Here is a 15,357-nt window from a genome sequence, read left to right on the forward strand (position 1 = left end):
CGGCGGCTACAGGAGCCCAGTCGGCTGGAAGTTCAGCCTGCCAAGAGTTTGGCCTCCATGTGCTGCAGAGCTCTTTCCTGGCCACAGGGTCGTTCCTGACTATGGAAGCATCCCCATCACCCTAGGTAAATGTCTTAGAGAGGGGGAAGAGTGAGAGGGCATGGGACAAATACAGGGGGAAGTGGGGAGGACAAATACCGCAGGGAGGGGGGTGAGAGTGAAGGAGTGGGGGGGGGACAAATACAGGGGGGGTGAAAGATTGGAGGTGGGGCAAATACAGGGGAGAAATACAGGGGGAGAGTGAGGGGAAGTGGGGGGAAAAATACAGTGCGGAGAGTGAGTGAGAGATAGTGGGGGGAGAAATACAGGGGAGAGTGAGTGGAAGTGGGGGGATAAATATAGAGGTAGAGTGAGAGTGGGGGGGTAATGCATGGGCGAGTGTAAGAGATATGTGTGCAGAGGTATGTATACTCATGGAGACCGTTTTGAGAGAAATTAAAACATGGCTTTATGGAACCTGTTCCTTTAACAAGTTAAAGCATACAGAAACAAAATAAACAAACACCTATCCCTGTGTATAGGCTATCTCACTTCCCAGTCCCTCTCTACAAGACGGGGAGAAAAAGCCCATTACCAGTCTATCACCCCAAAGTCTCAATAGGTAACTCAATGCAGGTGGACCTTCAAGTCAGTCCCTGGTTCTGGATGGATGGGTGATTGTTGAGGGTCCAGCCTCTGGTAGGTTCCTGGGTTTGCTGCACCCTGTAAGAGAGGGCTGTTCCCTTGGTGTCTTGTTGTCGCCACACAGTATCCTTTGTGCTCAAGAGAGTCTTTCTAGGACTGTTTCAGCAGGAGTTTTAAATCTGTCTGATTACTAGGGGGGGGGGGGGGGCTGGTTAATTGCCTGGCAGTAATTAACCAGCTTCCTGCTGGATTTAGAGGCAGTTTCTTAAACAGGGATAAGTCCCTTTTACAGCGAGTGAGAGAGTGCGTGAAGGAGTGGGGAAAGAAATACAGGGTGGAAGTGAGAGTGGGGGGAAGAAATAAAGGGGGGGGAGAAATACGGCGGGTTGGAGAGTGAGGAAGTGAAATACACGGGGGAGTGAAGGAGTGGAAGGAGAGAAATACAGGGGAGAGTGGGAGAGGAAGAAGTGCAGGTGAGAGTGGGGGGGGGAGAAATGCATGGGGTGAAGAGTCGGGAAGTTAAATGGTGAGAGGTGCGACACACTCGAGATGTACTTTCCGCACATCTCCCCTCCAACATCTCCATGTTGTTTTCTCCTCTCCACCCACAGGCTCCTAACACCTCCTCCTGATTGGCTGCGTTGCCCAGCAGCAACCAATCAAGATGAAGGGAGCCACCCTGCTCCCCAGCATCAGCCTTGCTGTCTCCCTGCTGGGGAAATCCTGCGGCCCTCCAAGCTGGTCAGGTCACTATGTCCAGCAAGGTAACACCGCAAACATACATGTCCAATATTATGTTTTATTTGTTACTGGAAAGAGTGTCCAAATACAGGACAATCCGGTTCAATACTGGACACCTGGCAAACCTATGATATAGTGAGGGGAGAGAAATACAGAGGCGAGTGGGAGGTGAAGAAATGCTGGTGGGAGTGGTTGGGGGGGGGGGAGAGAAATACAGAGGGGAGTGATAGAGGGAGTGAAGGAGTTGGGGAATACAGGAGGGAGTGAGAGAGAGAGGGGGGAGAGAAATAGAGGATAGGAGAGTGAGAGGGGGAAATGAGTAAGAAAGTGGATGAAAGTGGGAATGAGAAAGAGAGGGCAGGAGTGAGAAAATGAGGAGGGGGGGATTAAGAGAGAGTGAGGGGGAGCTAAAAGAAAGAGAGAGGTGGGGACTCACAGGGCCAGTGACAGAGGGACCCAGGTGGAGACTCTAGTCCGAAGCCCCGGGAAATCTATCTCCAGTCCTGTGTGCAAACGTTTGCTGGATAATGTACTGCCAAGTCACTTCTTACTGTATAACTTGGGTTAGAGCGGCCTCTGCTGGTTAAAGGGGAAATGTATCAACTTGATAATTCTGTTATGAAATTGCTTAAACATTCATCCAAATTGTATTTATATAACATACGTGCACAAACAAAAATAGTACAGTTATTAAGACTGAACTGGCCACCTATATTCTATTTTATACATACAAGTCATGCATAGAGGGCGTTTTGTCCAGTATCAAAGTGTCCTGGCTGCAAACCTGGGGCAAATAAACAGCACCAGATTTATTAAGGAAAAACATTCCCCTTCAAATTAATGGAATATCAATTAGATTCTATTAAATATATATTAATTTTTTTTTTTTTTTGTAACTTAGATTTTATTGCATTTTTCCAAACAAGTGATACAGAATACAGTATACATTACATTCATTTTTAGTGTTAATCTCCGCTATAGACAGTACCGTATGTCAGCTCGTGAGACATATCCCGGTTTTTCGGGCCCTACTCGACCGGATTGTTTTGGGTGGACTAGCAATAAAGATAATAACATAATTCATATAGTACGATTAATTCAAATTGACAAACACAAAATCAATAAAGAAAAAAAAAAAAAAAAGGAGGTGGGTAGGAAGGGAGTAAGGGGTGGCGCGGCCGGAAGAGGAGCATCGACTCGTGCTAGGTCTCTTCACCGCTCCTAGTAAGGTTCTTTGTGGGTTGCGTCCTCTCCAGTTTAACACCTCTGTAGGCGTTCTGTCTATTTGTCTGTGTAGTAGTCGTGAGCTGAGTTTCCGCTCCTTAAGGAGAACGCACCTGCATCTATCACAGCCAGATTGAGTTCCTCTCAACCCCGGGGATATCCGTCTGCACCAGCCAAGGCGTCCATACTTTGAGATAATTGGTGCCAGTGTCGTTAACTAGACTCGTCAACTTTTCCATCTGGCAGATAAACCACAATCGATTTCGAATCTTTGGGATACTTGGAATTTCGGGGCGTTTCCATAGTGCTGCGATCTCGCTCCGTGTGGCTATTGCAAAATGTGCTATTAGTTTATTGTTTGCTTTGGACAGGCCCGTTAGTGGTCTATTCAAGAGGAATAGCCATGGGTCTGGGGGAATAGTGAGGTCGAAGACCCTCTGTATCCAATGTCTAATTTCTTCCCATAGTGGGGAGATCCGCGGGCAAGACCACAGCATATGTAACAGATCGGCCGATCCTCCGCACTGCCGGGGGCATAGTGAGGAGGATCCAGGCACGAACTTGGCTAATTTCATTGGGGTGAGGTACCACCGCATTAGGACCTTATATGCGTTCTCCTTTAGTGCGGTACATATGGAGCTTTTTGCCGTGGCCAGATATATAGCGTTCCACTCGTCGTCTTCTAATGTCTCTCCCAGGTCTCTTTCCCATTGGGTTCTAAATGACGGTGGCTGCTGTCTAGAGCTCGCAGGATCAACTACTTCCTTGTTCAATTGTGATGTGAGTCCCTTTGTGTCGGTCTCTGCCAGACAGAGCTTTTCGAATGACGTCAGGGGGGGGTATGGGGCAAATTTGTTATAAAATGCTCGGAGCTGGAGGTACCTAAAAAATTCTGAGTGGGGTATATCTTTTTCTTCTCTGACGTGATCAAACGTTTTAATCTTTCTATTGTAACCCTCCAGATCTTTAATTCGTATATAACCTTTTTGTTTCCAAATTGATGCATCTCCCTCCAGAAGGCCAGGAGCGAACTTGGGATTGTTCCAAATTGGGGACATCGAAGAATTACTCGTTGTGAGAGAGTATTTAGTCTTATTAGCCTCCCAGATAGACAACGAGTTGGTCATTGAGGAAAGCGGCATGTCAGCAGATCGTCGTGCTGTTTTAGGTAGCCAAATCAAGTTGCGTATTTTTAAAGGAGCGCAGGCAGCACTCTCTAATTCCACCCACCGTTTTAAATGTGGACTGGATTGCCATTGAACAATTTGGCTTAATTGAGCCGCTTTGTAATATGAGAGCAGGCAGGGTACCGCTAGGCCCCCTGCTAGGACAGATCTTTTCATATTTAATTTGTTGACTCTCGGTTTTTTCCCTCCCCAGATAAATTTAGAGATTGCAGACTGAAGTTAGAGCAAATCCTTCAGTCTGAGTAGCACTGGTAACGTCTGTAAAAGGTATAGGATACGGGGGAGTAGGTTCATTTTGACGCTATGTATCCTACCTATCCAGGATATTCGTATAGAGGACCATTTATGGAGGTCAGCTATCAACGTCCAAATTAGGTTGGGGTAATTTGCATTGTAGATGTCTTTGGTGTTCTTGGCTATGTGGACTCCTAGATATTTTATGTATTTCTGTTGCCAGTGGAAGTTAAAATTCAGTTGCAATAACTTCTCTACGTGTCTAGGGAGATTGATGTTGAGGGCTTCAGATTTAGCTTGATTTATTTTAAATCCCGAAATGCTCGAGAATCTGTCCAATAAATCCAATAGGTTTGGCAAGGAGGTGAGGGGCTTTGAGAAAATTAGTAGGATATCATCTGCGTACAGGGCCGCTTTATGTGTTTGAGAATATACGTTTAACCCTGAGATATCCGTGTTGCCTCTAATTTGCGCCGCCAGTGGTTCTATACATAGAGCGAACAGGAAAGGGGATAATGGGCATCCCTGTCTCGTGCCACTCTTAATTTGAAAGGGGAGAGATGGAAAGCCCTGGTGTATTACCCTGGCGGTAGATCCTGAGTACAGCGAGAGAATCGCTCTACTCAATATTCATCTTTAATATATTAATTTTAATTTCAAAGAATTATGTTAATTATAAGAATTAATTCTTGATTATACTCTAATTTTGCTATCGGTAAACATTGATTTGCCCTATGGGGTCATTTATCCCAGCTGTAATAGCTGGGACTATTACAGAACGTAGCATAAGATTTGTTAAAGGAGAACAAATTATTTATCCTTTAACAAATCTATTTTATTGAACCAATTTTGCAGCCAGGAAATTTGAAACAAAACCCACATAGAACCGTAGTGAAACACTTGTGCAGGAGCACAAGGCACAATTTAGCAGTTAACCCACATTTGGTATAATCAACAATTATTTGACTATTCAGACCTTATTCGACTGAAAGATTAACTCAACACTCAACCTAATACACACAAATCATGAACAAAGGTGCACTGGGGTATATACATGTGCGAAGAACAAAAGTTAACACACATTTAACACTAGAACCCAGATAGCTGCACTCAGAGTATAATACATCATTCTAATATGCTACTCCGAGTGCTGCTATCTGGGTTCTAGGGCTATTCAGACCATAACAAACTTTAGATTTGAACAATCCTAAAACTCCAATCATGTTTCCTGTGTTACCCCTTGGATCTGTTCGTCTCCCCCCTCCTCACCAAACAACAAAATTCTTAAGAACTGGTATAGTCCTTATTTAAATCAGCATACTGTATATGTATATATGTATATTTTATTGGTTCACCTCAATAGATCCAGGGGTCCCATGGCGGTCGAAAGCTAGCCCCCCACCCCCACTGCACCTCACGCCCCAGTTGCAGGGAAATTCGAATGTAAATATTCTTGTCTGGGACAATAACACAGCCTCTGAGGTCGGCCTTGCTCCAGAGTGTTAATGAAAAGCTGCCACATCATCTGAAAATAACATGGTGGCTTTCTATTAGTGACCCCGCAGCCCTATCTGTGGTTTTTAAACAAACTAGCTACATTTTAGGGAGCAATGTGGTTGAGATCCACAGGAATACTTCTAAAGATCCTAAGAAGGCAGAGGGCACACTCTAATTCTGTTTAAAATGGTGACTGTAGTTGGTGCTTAAGCAGGGGAGCCTGAATCCCAGTAGAAAATGCTCTTTAGACTTCAATAAGAACCAGTATCCTGCGGCAAGGTACATTATGTACACACTATTAAAAGGAATTTAAAATGTCTATTTGACTATTAATATATATTGCCATGCTCAGTAGCACTCCTCTTTGACACTTATACGCATATATATATATATATATATATATGTTGTGGTTATTTTGGGGGTTCAATATAAGCTTGTAGGGGTTCTGTGTGTTTTGCAATTCTGTTCAGCTGTTCCTAGCTGATTTAGAGGGTGGCTCCTCCTTCCCAAGTTTGAATCTCACCCCCTCCCACTTTTAAATGGTTAAAAGCTCACTCCATCTCACCTTCCACACTCGTGGGAACTTGCGTGCAGTTTGATTGCGACAAATCTAATACAGAGTGCTTTTCCTGGTATTATACAGGTTAATAAGAGCTTCAATCAGACTAAGAACTATGCAACTAATTTTGACAGATTTATTATAAATCATTCCCTTGAGACGTGGTCTGCCTTGGAGGGGCTCAAGGGCTTACAACACTTTAGCCAAAGAATTAAACTAAAAGACCATTTTATTCAAAAGATATATATATATATATATATATATATATATATATATATATATATATATATATATATATATATATATATATATATATATATATATATAGAAAAAAAGAAAAGAAAAAACAGGCGCACACCTAGTGCATTAAAGTATAACAATTCAGTTTATGGAACAATAAAAACAGACAAATGCTCACTCACAAGTGTACACGGTAATCAAGCAGTTATGAGATAGGCCCTCATAAGCCAGTAATGCCGTCCGACTCAGCAATGGTGTCCTCTCCTGCACGCTAGCCGCATCGTCTCCTTCTACCGGAAGTGACGTCCACCCGGTCGGGTGCCCCGCAAAAGGAAGTCCCTCCGGGAACCAGGACCTTCAGCTGCCTGCCTCTGGTTGCTGCACCACCAGGGGAAACGGAGAATCCGGACTTCTGTTTAGCTTTGCCTCTCACAGCCTGCGTTTGTCTCAGCCCGTAACGAAGGTCTCCGTGGGAAAGTGTCTCCTCTGCCTTAGCCACGCCCTAAGCGTTTCGTCATCCTCTGCCACGGAGAGCCTGCGGTGTATACAATATATATGTTCGGTGCAGCGCCTCCACCTGCGACAGATCCCGCCAAAGGGGGAGTTAGTCTTCGCAGGACGTCTATACAAGAATTACTCTTACACGACCATATTCTAAAACCAATCTCGTTTACTGACAGATCAACCTTACGATACATTACATGCCATGACATTCCGGGATACTGGTACACATTATTTAACACGCCACGGAGGACGTCAACAACATTGTGCCTTGGCGGATGCCCACAATAACTTGCGCCTCGGCGGACGCCAACAACACTTTCCCCAATCCCGCCACCGGGTGATCCCACCCCGTGTCCAAATACGCTAATCAGTTCTCCCGTTCCCACAGGTCGTATGTGTGTGTATGGGTGACTGCGCAGCCACTATGTCATAGGTGATAGAAAGGTAGAGTTGGTGCACTTGATGAAATACCTGCCGAGCACTCTGGTGCTCGGACCTGCTACGATTCTTCGAAAAGAGTCTATGAGGGTACCACGCTCTTGCCCTCGCTAGGATCCGGGGCGCTTCTTCTCGAACTCTGGCCGCTCTACGGGGGTCTGAGCCCGATCTCCTTCTCAACAGAATAGTCCCGAACAATACTAATAGTTAGGGGGTAAAACCCTTACTAAGGGTGTCCCTAGCTCAGCTTGTCTCTACCGTGACTCAGGGCTAACTGGGCCGGGGGCACCTGGCCTGCGCCTGGGAGTACAATCACCCAGCGCAGTATCTCCGTCTCCTCGTATCTCCACGAAGCTCTCTCTCCACGTGCGCGCAACCCCTGCCTATATGTCCAGCATATCCTCCTCCCATAGGCTAACCGCTCTCACCTGACCCTCCCCGTAGGGCTGCTGGGTCAAGGGAATGCTCCTCTCCCGCCAAATTGTACTCTCCTCCTTCGCGGGCTTTGCAACTACTCTTTGCAAGCGCAACCTCCCATTTCTCGGGGTGAATCAGGGGTCACGGTACTATGTATTTGTGTCATTGGATGTAGCACTGAGCTCTGTCTGTGTTTCATGTTCTGTCTCTGGTTTTAAATATATATTGCCATGCTCAGTAGCACTACTCTGACACATACGCATATATATATATATGTTGTGGTTATTTTGGGTGTTCAATATGAGCTTGTAGGGGTTCTGTATGTTGTGTGCCGCAGTACCCTGGTTCTTATTGGGATCCACAGGATCCTTCTCCCAGATCTATCCTGGTGAAACTAAAATTGGGGAGGGGGGTTGTGCTTTCATTCTTGGCAGCAATTGCTTGGAGACACTCCAATTGTTAGGGAATATTGACGCTGCACAATAGAAGATGGTGTGTTCCTTCAATTAATATATATTTTTGTTGATTGCAAATTGTACTGTAGATTTGGACTATAGAATTTTTCATTCAATATTGTCAAGTCAATGACAGGATTCCGCAAACAGCTTCTTAAGACAATATTAGATAAGGCCCAAAAGGGGGAGAACCTGATACTGATGCTCTGATACTAGATATCACACTATGGGGGCTATGCACTAAGTGGTGAGCTTTTGCGCTGGCGTGAAAAAAAAATTCACGGCCGCTAAAAACTGAAGTCGGAGGCGCGATTTACTAAGGAGTTCAGCGCATTCAGGATCGTCCATGCTCAAATCTGCCAGATCGTGCATGCTTTCCCCCCCCCCCTGCTATCGCGCTTAAAGTTCTAGTGCGATAGCTGATAGAAAAAAAAAAGCCGCCTGTAACATTTGCATGGAGATTCTGCATCTCCATGCACGGCTGTTACAGGCGATCGTGCATTAAGAATATACATTTTAATAATAGTGTACATAAGCAGGGGGTCTCCGGAGTTGAACCGCATTGGTTTCAGATCCGGGGACCCCCTACTTCATGAGATACAGGCCCCGTTATGGGGTGCCGGTATCCCCTGTACTTTTAAAGCTTCCGCGTCACGTGACCGGGACATTTAAATTCTGCAGGGGATATCGGCACCCCTTAACGGGGCGTCCAAGGTGGCTATTGGCAATGCCTCTCCAGGCTCCTGCACCTCTGGGAACAGCGGTGCCTCCTCACCCCAGGCAGTCACCTTACCCGACATCTCGTGGGCTGGTTCCGGCTCACCGACCGTCTCTTGTTCCTCTGCGGGGACCGGGTCTGGAACCGTCTCAGCCAGAGCAGCTGCAATCGGGATACTCAAATCCCCTTTGGGCCTCAAGTAGGGCACACTGACCCACCGAAAGCCTCAATCATTGAGGTAGCTTTTTCTTTAGCAGCGGCATCGACCGCCCAAGTATTGGGGTCAGTCGCATCCTTTTCTGCGAATTCCGTAGGCCTCGTAAACGTAGGTCTCAGGAACGGTTCTCCGCAGCGGGCACATTGGGCTCCCCGGGCTAGTTCGCCACCTGGGAAATCACACTTGGGACAGAGGCATCGCAAGTACCTCTTTCCTTCCACTGACCACCAAGAGCCCTCCTAGTAGTCGGAAATGAGTCAACTCCATTTCGCTGGATGTACTCGGTGTTCGCTGGACGCAAGGGCACAAGAGCAAAGGGAATCTCGATCCTTTCACTCGCCAGGCTCTGAAGAACTGAGGGTGCGGTCCGCGACATCCGGTACCTCCCTTGTTCTCCAAAGTCCTCAGGCATTGGTTGTCAACGTGCCCCCTCCCTCCGGTGGAGATTAGAGGAGGGGCACTCGGTGATGTAGACTTGGCGTGCCTCTGGCTATTGGCATTTCAAACAGTCCAGGAGGAGCAATTTATAGGGAAATAAGAAACAAAAAAACAGTGCAGATTTAAGTGCAGACGTTGAGACTATGATGAATTAAAATGTATAAGCATATAAAATTTGCACTTACAATGTGCCAAAATTAAAAACGCATTTATCACAATCACAGTGATTCTAGGGGGGGTCAGATCTAGCTTTTTGGTCTAGTGAGGGATCCGTAGCTGTACCTTCCACTGAGCAGTGACGTCACACGCACCGGAGGAGAAGCTGAGCTGAGAGTCCCAGGCTGCAGACGACTGACATCCAGAGCCAGAGAGGAGGCGGTGAGATCGGCGGAGTACCCCCTAGAATCACTGTGATTGTGATAAATGCGTTTTTAATTTTGGCACATTGTAAGTGCAAATTTTATATGCTTATACATTTTTTATAAAGTTTATTAGAAGACAGATCGCGCTATGTAGCTTTGTTTCTTCCCTTATGTATATCGTGGTCACTCTGAGGGAATAAGCCTGGAGGGAATCCCACAGCACACAGCCACAACCTGGGGTGGCAGCCCTATCTGCCAACTGCTTACTTACCACTTAAATCTTGTGAGTAGAAAGACCGGCAGAGCCAAGATATTGACATTTTAATTCATCATAGTCTCAACGTCTGCACTTAAATCTGCACTGTTTTTTTGTTTCTTATTTCCCTATAAATTGCTCCTCCTGGACTGTTTGAAATACATCTTTCTACTTGGAACCCGGGAACAGGTTCTACCAGAGGGTTTGAGCAGGGATTTATTATTTGAGCACATATTGTTATACAAATATTGCACTATTAACTTGCACGTAATCACTATTATATTTAAGTTGTTAGCGCCTTATATTCACTTATTCACATATATTGGCTGAGTCAGTCACATCGCTTGGGTGGGGCTCTGGCTTTCGCGCCAAACCCTTGCAGAACTTTGCAGGTAGACGTACAGTCCTTTTACAAACAACACGTGCGCTCTCCTGCTTTGGTGGAAATGCCATTTTAGATCATGTAACTCAAGTGGTGGATTCCCGGGCAAGGGAACCTCCATTTTGGGTACAGTTCTTTCACAGACCACACCATGACCGCGATTCCGGCAGGAATCCATTCTTTGTGGTTCCTCACAGCACGTAGATTAGCAGTCTACCAAGAGTAGGTTGTAACGCAGGCTAGCAAAGCTCCATCTCAATACGCTGTAGACAATCTCAGTCCATTACAAGCACTCTGTGGTTCTTTAGTCTGGTAATTGGCTAGTAGTACTCTGGGCTTCTGGCCCTTGTGGTACTCTTACGCCACCCCTTTTGGCTGCCGGTATCGCAGACATTTCCCTCGATGGCTCCTGGGTCTTCCAGGTACACCCCCCTTCTAGGTATCTCGACTACCCACCTCATGGTGATTTAGAACAGCAATAGCCTTTGTGTCTCCAGACCATTCACCCAATAGGGCCATCTAGATAGTCTTTACGAGGTTTCTGCTCCTCTTGACTAAACCTAGCTTCCCTCTTTCATTTAGTACTTGCTCTGGAAGCGTATCTCGTTACTTCCAGCTTTGTTTCGCTGTAAGCCTGTTCCGTTATCGCCTCTCAGCAGCGCCTCCAAATGTAACGGTGCTCCCCCCCCCCCCCAATCACAGATAGGGGCCATTACAGGGTGTATGTGGTGTATACCTGCTGGTAACAAGAGGGCTGAGTCGTACGCAATGACTTTGAGACACAGAAACAGGCTTCTGGGGTCCATACCCCACATAATACTTAGCAGTGAAGTGCCTCCATTTGCCGTAGGCTCCAGGAATATGGAGATGATCTCCCACGGTAGAACTTGTACCTCTCCCCCCAGTTAAATCACACACCAGGCCGGAGGTATATTGGAAAACAGGAACGGTTTAATACAACACACTTTCTAGTAACGCAACAGCTACTCAGCAGTCTTCTGCCGGATACAGTCTCCTTAGATCAGCTCTCACTGGAGATGGTCCCTGGACCGCCACTATAGGCCAAGGGCACCCGCAGCCATCCTAGCTCTTCCCCACCTCCCTAGCGGAGGCAGAGGTCTTAGTTCACACTCACTCCTCCCCGCAAAGAAGAGCACATGGGTAGGCCCCAATCTCTGGCTCCCAGTCGTGTGACCTGCCTTCCACAGAGGGAAGGAACAACCTCCAAATGTAGGGCGGTCCTGCCCTTAAGTGCAGCAGGAGGCGGGCACCCCGTTGTCCCAGCTACAACAGGATGTACCACCCCCTGCAGTCACTCAAGTGCAGTACCAAAGGTGAAGGGGAAACCCCATACCAACTACTGGCAAGCATGTAAATACCAGGGTTTACTGCCAGCCCATTGGGTAGAATAGTAGCCAGGTGGTACCCCGCTACACAAGTTTTTTCAAAGACCCAGTACCAAGAGCTTGTGAATGTTACTGTTAATGTATTTGACTGAGCCACTGATTGAGCCACTCCTGTTCTACTATATGTGCCCTGTTTTTCACATTTCTGGGATACTTCTCTCCTATTGCCTGCAATAACTTTTTTTGTAGCTATGGTGTTTCTCGTCCGCCTTCTCCCTCTTTTTGTTTTCTGTTCCCAATTATTCTAAAACAATAAAATGTATGGGATAAAAAATAATACTGTAATAGGTTTTCAAATCAAGTAATATCATGAGGTACGACGGTTTGATGCTCATTTAAAGAAGCAATCACCCACAGAAGCCTACAGTATATGACCCTTGAGCATGTCCTGCTCTTCTTTCTTTTTTTTTAAATGCATTTATTTATAACAACATTTATACAGCGACCTTATCCAGGGTTACATATGTTTATGTTTTGCTAGTGTTAAAATCATGATATTCTTCATCTCTGGCTTTGGGGGTACCATAGCAATGGGCTCTGTGTGGAGTTTCATTTAATTTACCAGATACTATTTTAAAGGCTTATTTCTCCTGAATCAAGCATCAGATTTTAAAAGTAAAATCTGCAAAGAAAATGGCGATCAGCGTGGTCTGCTGCATTAACCATTCAACTATTAGCTTCTGTGGGGTACCCTACAATGATATAGTCTGTGAAATTGGATTTTCCTATTAAAAAAAAAACAATTGTTGGTAATATAGCTCTTGTGCAAGTTTCATTGAAATTAGAACAGAGGTATTAATTTTGTTTAAATGTGTGTGTTTTTTTCGCAAATATAATTTGTTTTAATGCAAATGTTATTTTTGTCATACATCCCTTTCTCCTTCCCCACGCCGATCTTTTCCCATATTTGAAAAATAAAATATAGAAAGTAGTATAAAAGTATAAAATAAAAAAGTAGTGGTCCTGTTTCTAACTGTATTACAATGATTAAGGTATATGTGAAAATATTAATTAAGGCAATATTTTAGAAAGATTAATACAATACTACTGTAACGGATTTTCTGGCCTAGCCTGACTCACCCAATCTCACATTGGCCCCTGTGGTCTAACCGGCCCCCATTACATGGTAGTGTCTGGTGGTGCACCTGTTGGCAACAGGACTCCTGAGTCTCCCGCATGATGTTGTGTGGGGATTGCCAACCCAGACAGGCAGCTGAGGTAGTGGGTATGAGTCCTACCTATATCCATTGCAGCGCCTCCACCTCATCAGGATCCCTGCGTCCGCAAGGGGATGGTTCTGATAAGGAACTCCTCCGTGGTGCCTTCCTCTGCAGAGTAATTCCAGACTCACACATGAGGGTGTCTTTAATCAAGGTCATCTTTATTGTTGCTTGGTGTATGGGCCAGCTGCCCCTTGCAGCGGTTAGCTCAGCCGCACATCTTGCCGTGCTGTCCCTTGGAAAGGTACGCCCTCCCAATGGAGTGGGATCCCCTCTCCCCTCAGGGAGATCACCCCTGTGCCAGGTCCCTGGACACAGTGTGGCCTTGTCAGGCTTGATGCTGCTTGACGTAGAAACGGGCCACTAGTTACTGCACTAGTGGGCCCTTCACTCACAAGTCTCAACCCAGACTTATTCCTTCCTCCAACAACTAACTTTTGGCAGTGCTGTGCCTTATATACTTCAGAAACTGGCACAGCTCTGATGTCACTAACGATGGACTCAGAGTATGCAGCCACTCCCCTCCATGTATATGACACCTCACCAGGGTGTGAGGGCAAACCTCCATGATTACTGCTGGCAGCCCTGTAACTTACCAGGCTTACTGCCAGCAGGAGAGTAAACTGTAGGCCATTTTACAGCATGGCTACACTACAATACAATTTCAAATTAAAAAAAACGAGAGTGAGGCTTCCAAAAAGAGAGGCTACCATACCCCACCCTGAGGCATACTCCGTACCACTTTACCTTTTGTTTCAACATTGCCACAGAGATTGTAAACTGTCAGCAGCAGGACCCTCATTACCTTCTGTATCTGTTGATGCATGTCTGTCCTTATTTGGTACGTCAGTCTGATTATGTAATATACATAACTCTGCAACCCTTATTGTACTCTTATTGCTGCGGAATATGGTGGTGCTTTACAAATAAACGATGATAATACAGCTCAACCCCGTTATAACGTGATCCGTTATAACGTGAATCCGCTTATAACGCGATGCAAGCGTGGCTCCCAATTTTCGTATTTGTGAATACTTTACAACACGATTATTGGTATCTTAAATACTTTATTGTACAATGCATACAATTGTACATTATTTCTAACACGATCCGCTAATAACGCGATGTGATGCTTTGGACCCCAAGCACAGCTTTATAAGGGGGTTGAGCTGTAATAATAATAATAAAACTAATGCGTTTTGTCTTTATACAGAATGCGGAACTGTAAGTGAGAAAATGCTGCCTAGTACTGTCACACTTTGACCTCTGAACAGTATTCACTTTTCTTCCAAAGATAACTTTGGATGTGTTTTTGCCACTTGTTCCTGCTTGGGCAATCACTTGTTTACACATATTGCTCAGCAACCAGTGATTAGCTACTGGTATAGACACACAGACAGAGCCAGGGGTCAGTTGATGGCGTTTGCATAAGAATAGTTGCTATCCAAGATCAAGAGGGTGAAGCATGTAAGGTAATCTCTGATGAACCGTGAATTTCTTCTGATGTTTTTACTCCCTGTATAATTTGAAGAAGGTTAATATTAGAAATGAACTGTCCTTACAGTAGGTGTGATAGAACTCTACCTCTTACTCAAACTCTTACTTTTCAAAGCAGCAGTTCCCCCTTTTTTTTTTAATTATACCTCAACCGGGATGGCCCCTGGAGCTGAACTGTTGTCTCCTGACCTGCGGGACCCTCTGTTCCCGAGATATTTGTAACTTTTGTAATGATGTAAGAAACCAAAGAAAAACTCTGTATTGGCTGCTGCTGTTGCACACGTGCCCACCGGATAAGAATTATTGCCTGGCGGCGAAACTAACTTATATCACAGGAACAGAGGGGTCCCCAAAGGTCATGGGGCCATGGATCGCCTCTGAGAGACACTCCAAAACAAAATGAGCAGCTGAACTGCTGTTTTTATACATACGCTAAAGGATCAATTCAGAAACACAAAGGCAAGCACAGGCTCTTAAAGATATTTTATGGGACTGCTTTTCTCCTATATTTTTAAATCAGCAACCCCCTGGGTTTAACTCGTATAATGTAAGCAGATTGCCACCTAAGCATGTCCTTGTAAGAGATGTGTGCAGAGGTTCATATAATGGAGACCGATTTGGGTGAAGTTATATCTTGGCTTTATTGAGCCTGTTCCTTTATCCAGGCAAAACATACAAAAA

General features: G+C 45.4%; 1 long non-coding RNA gene across 2 annotated transcripts in view; it reads left to right on the forward strand.

Moving 5' to 3' along the window:
- Nucleotides 1–1,336: 1,336 nt before the first annotated feature.
- The window catches only part of LOC142492060 (uncharacterized), a 35,951-nt gene continuing 21,930 nt past the window's right edge, over nt 1,337–15,357 (forward strand). Inside the window, exon 1 of one of the 2 annotated variants that reach the window (XR_012800705.1) lies at nt 1,337–1,448. This is a non-coding gene — a long non-coding RNA (uncharacterized LOC142492060). Of the gene's footprint in view, nt 1,449–14,569; nt 14,652–15,357 lie in introns of those variants that run through there. The other variant, XR_012800704.1, reaches the window with a different exon arrangement.

Source organism: Ascaphus truei, chromosome 4, assembly GCF_040206685.1.
Source record: "Ascaphus truei isolate aAscTru1 chromosome 4, aAscTru1.hap1, whole genome shotgun sequence".
Classification (NCBI taxonomy): Eukaryota; Metazoa; Chordata; class Amphibia; order Anura; family Ascaphidae; genus Ascaphus; species Ascaphus truei.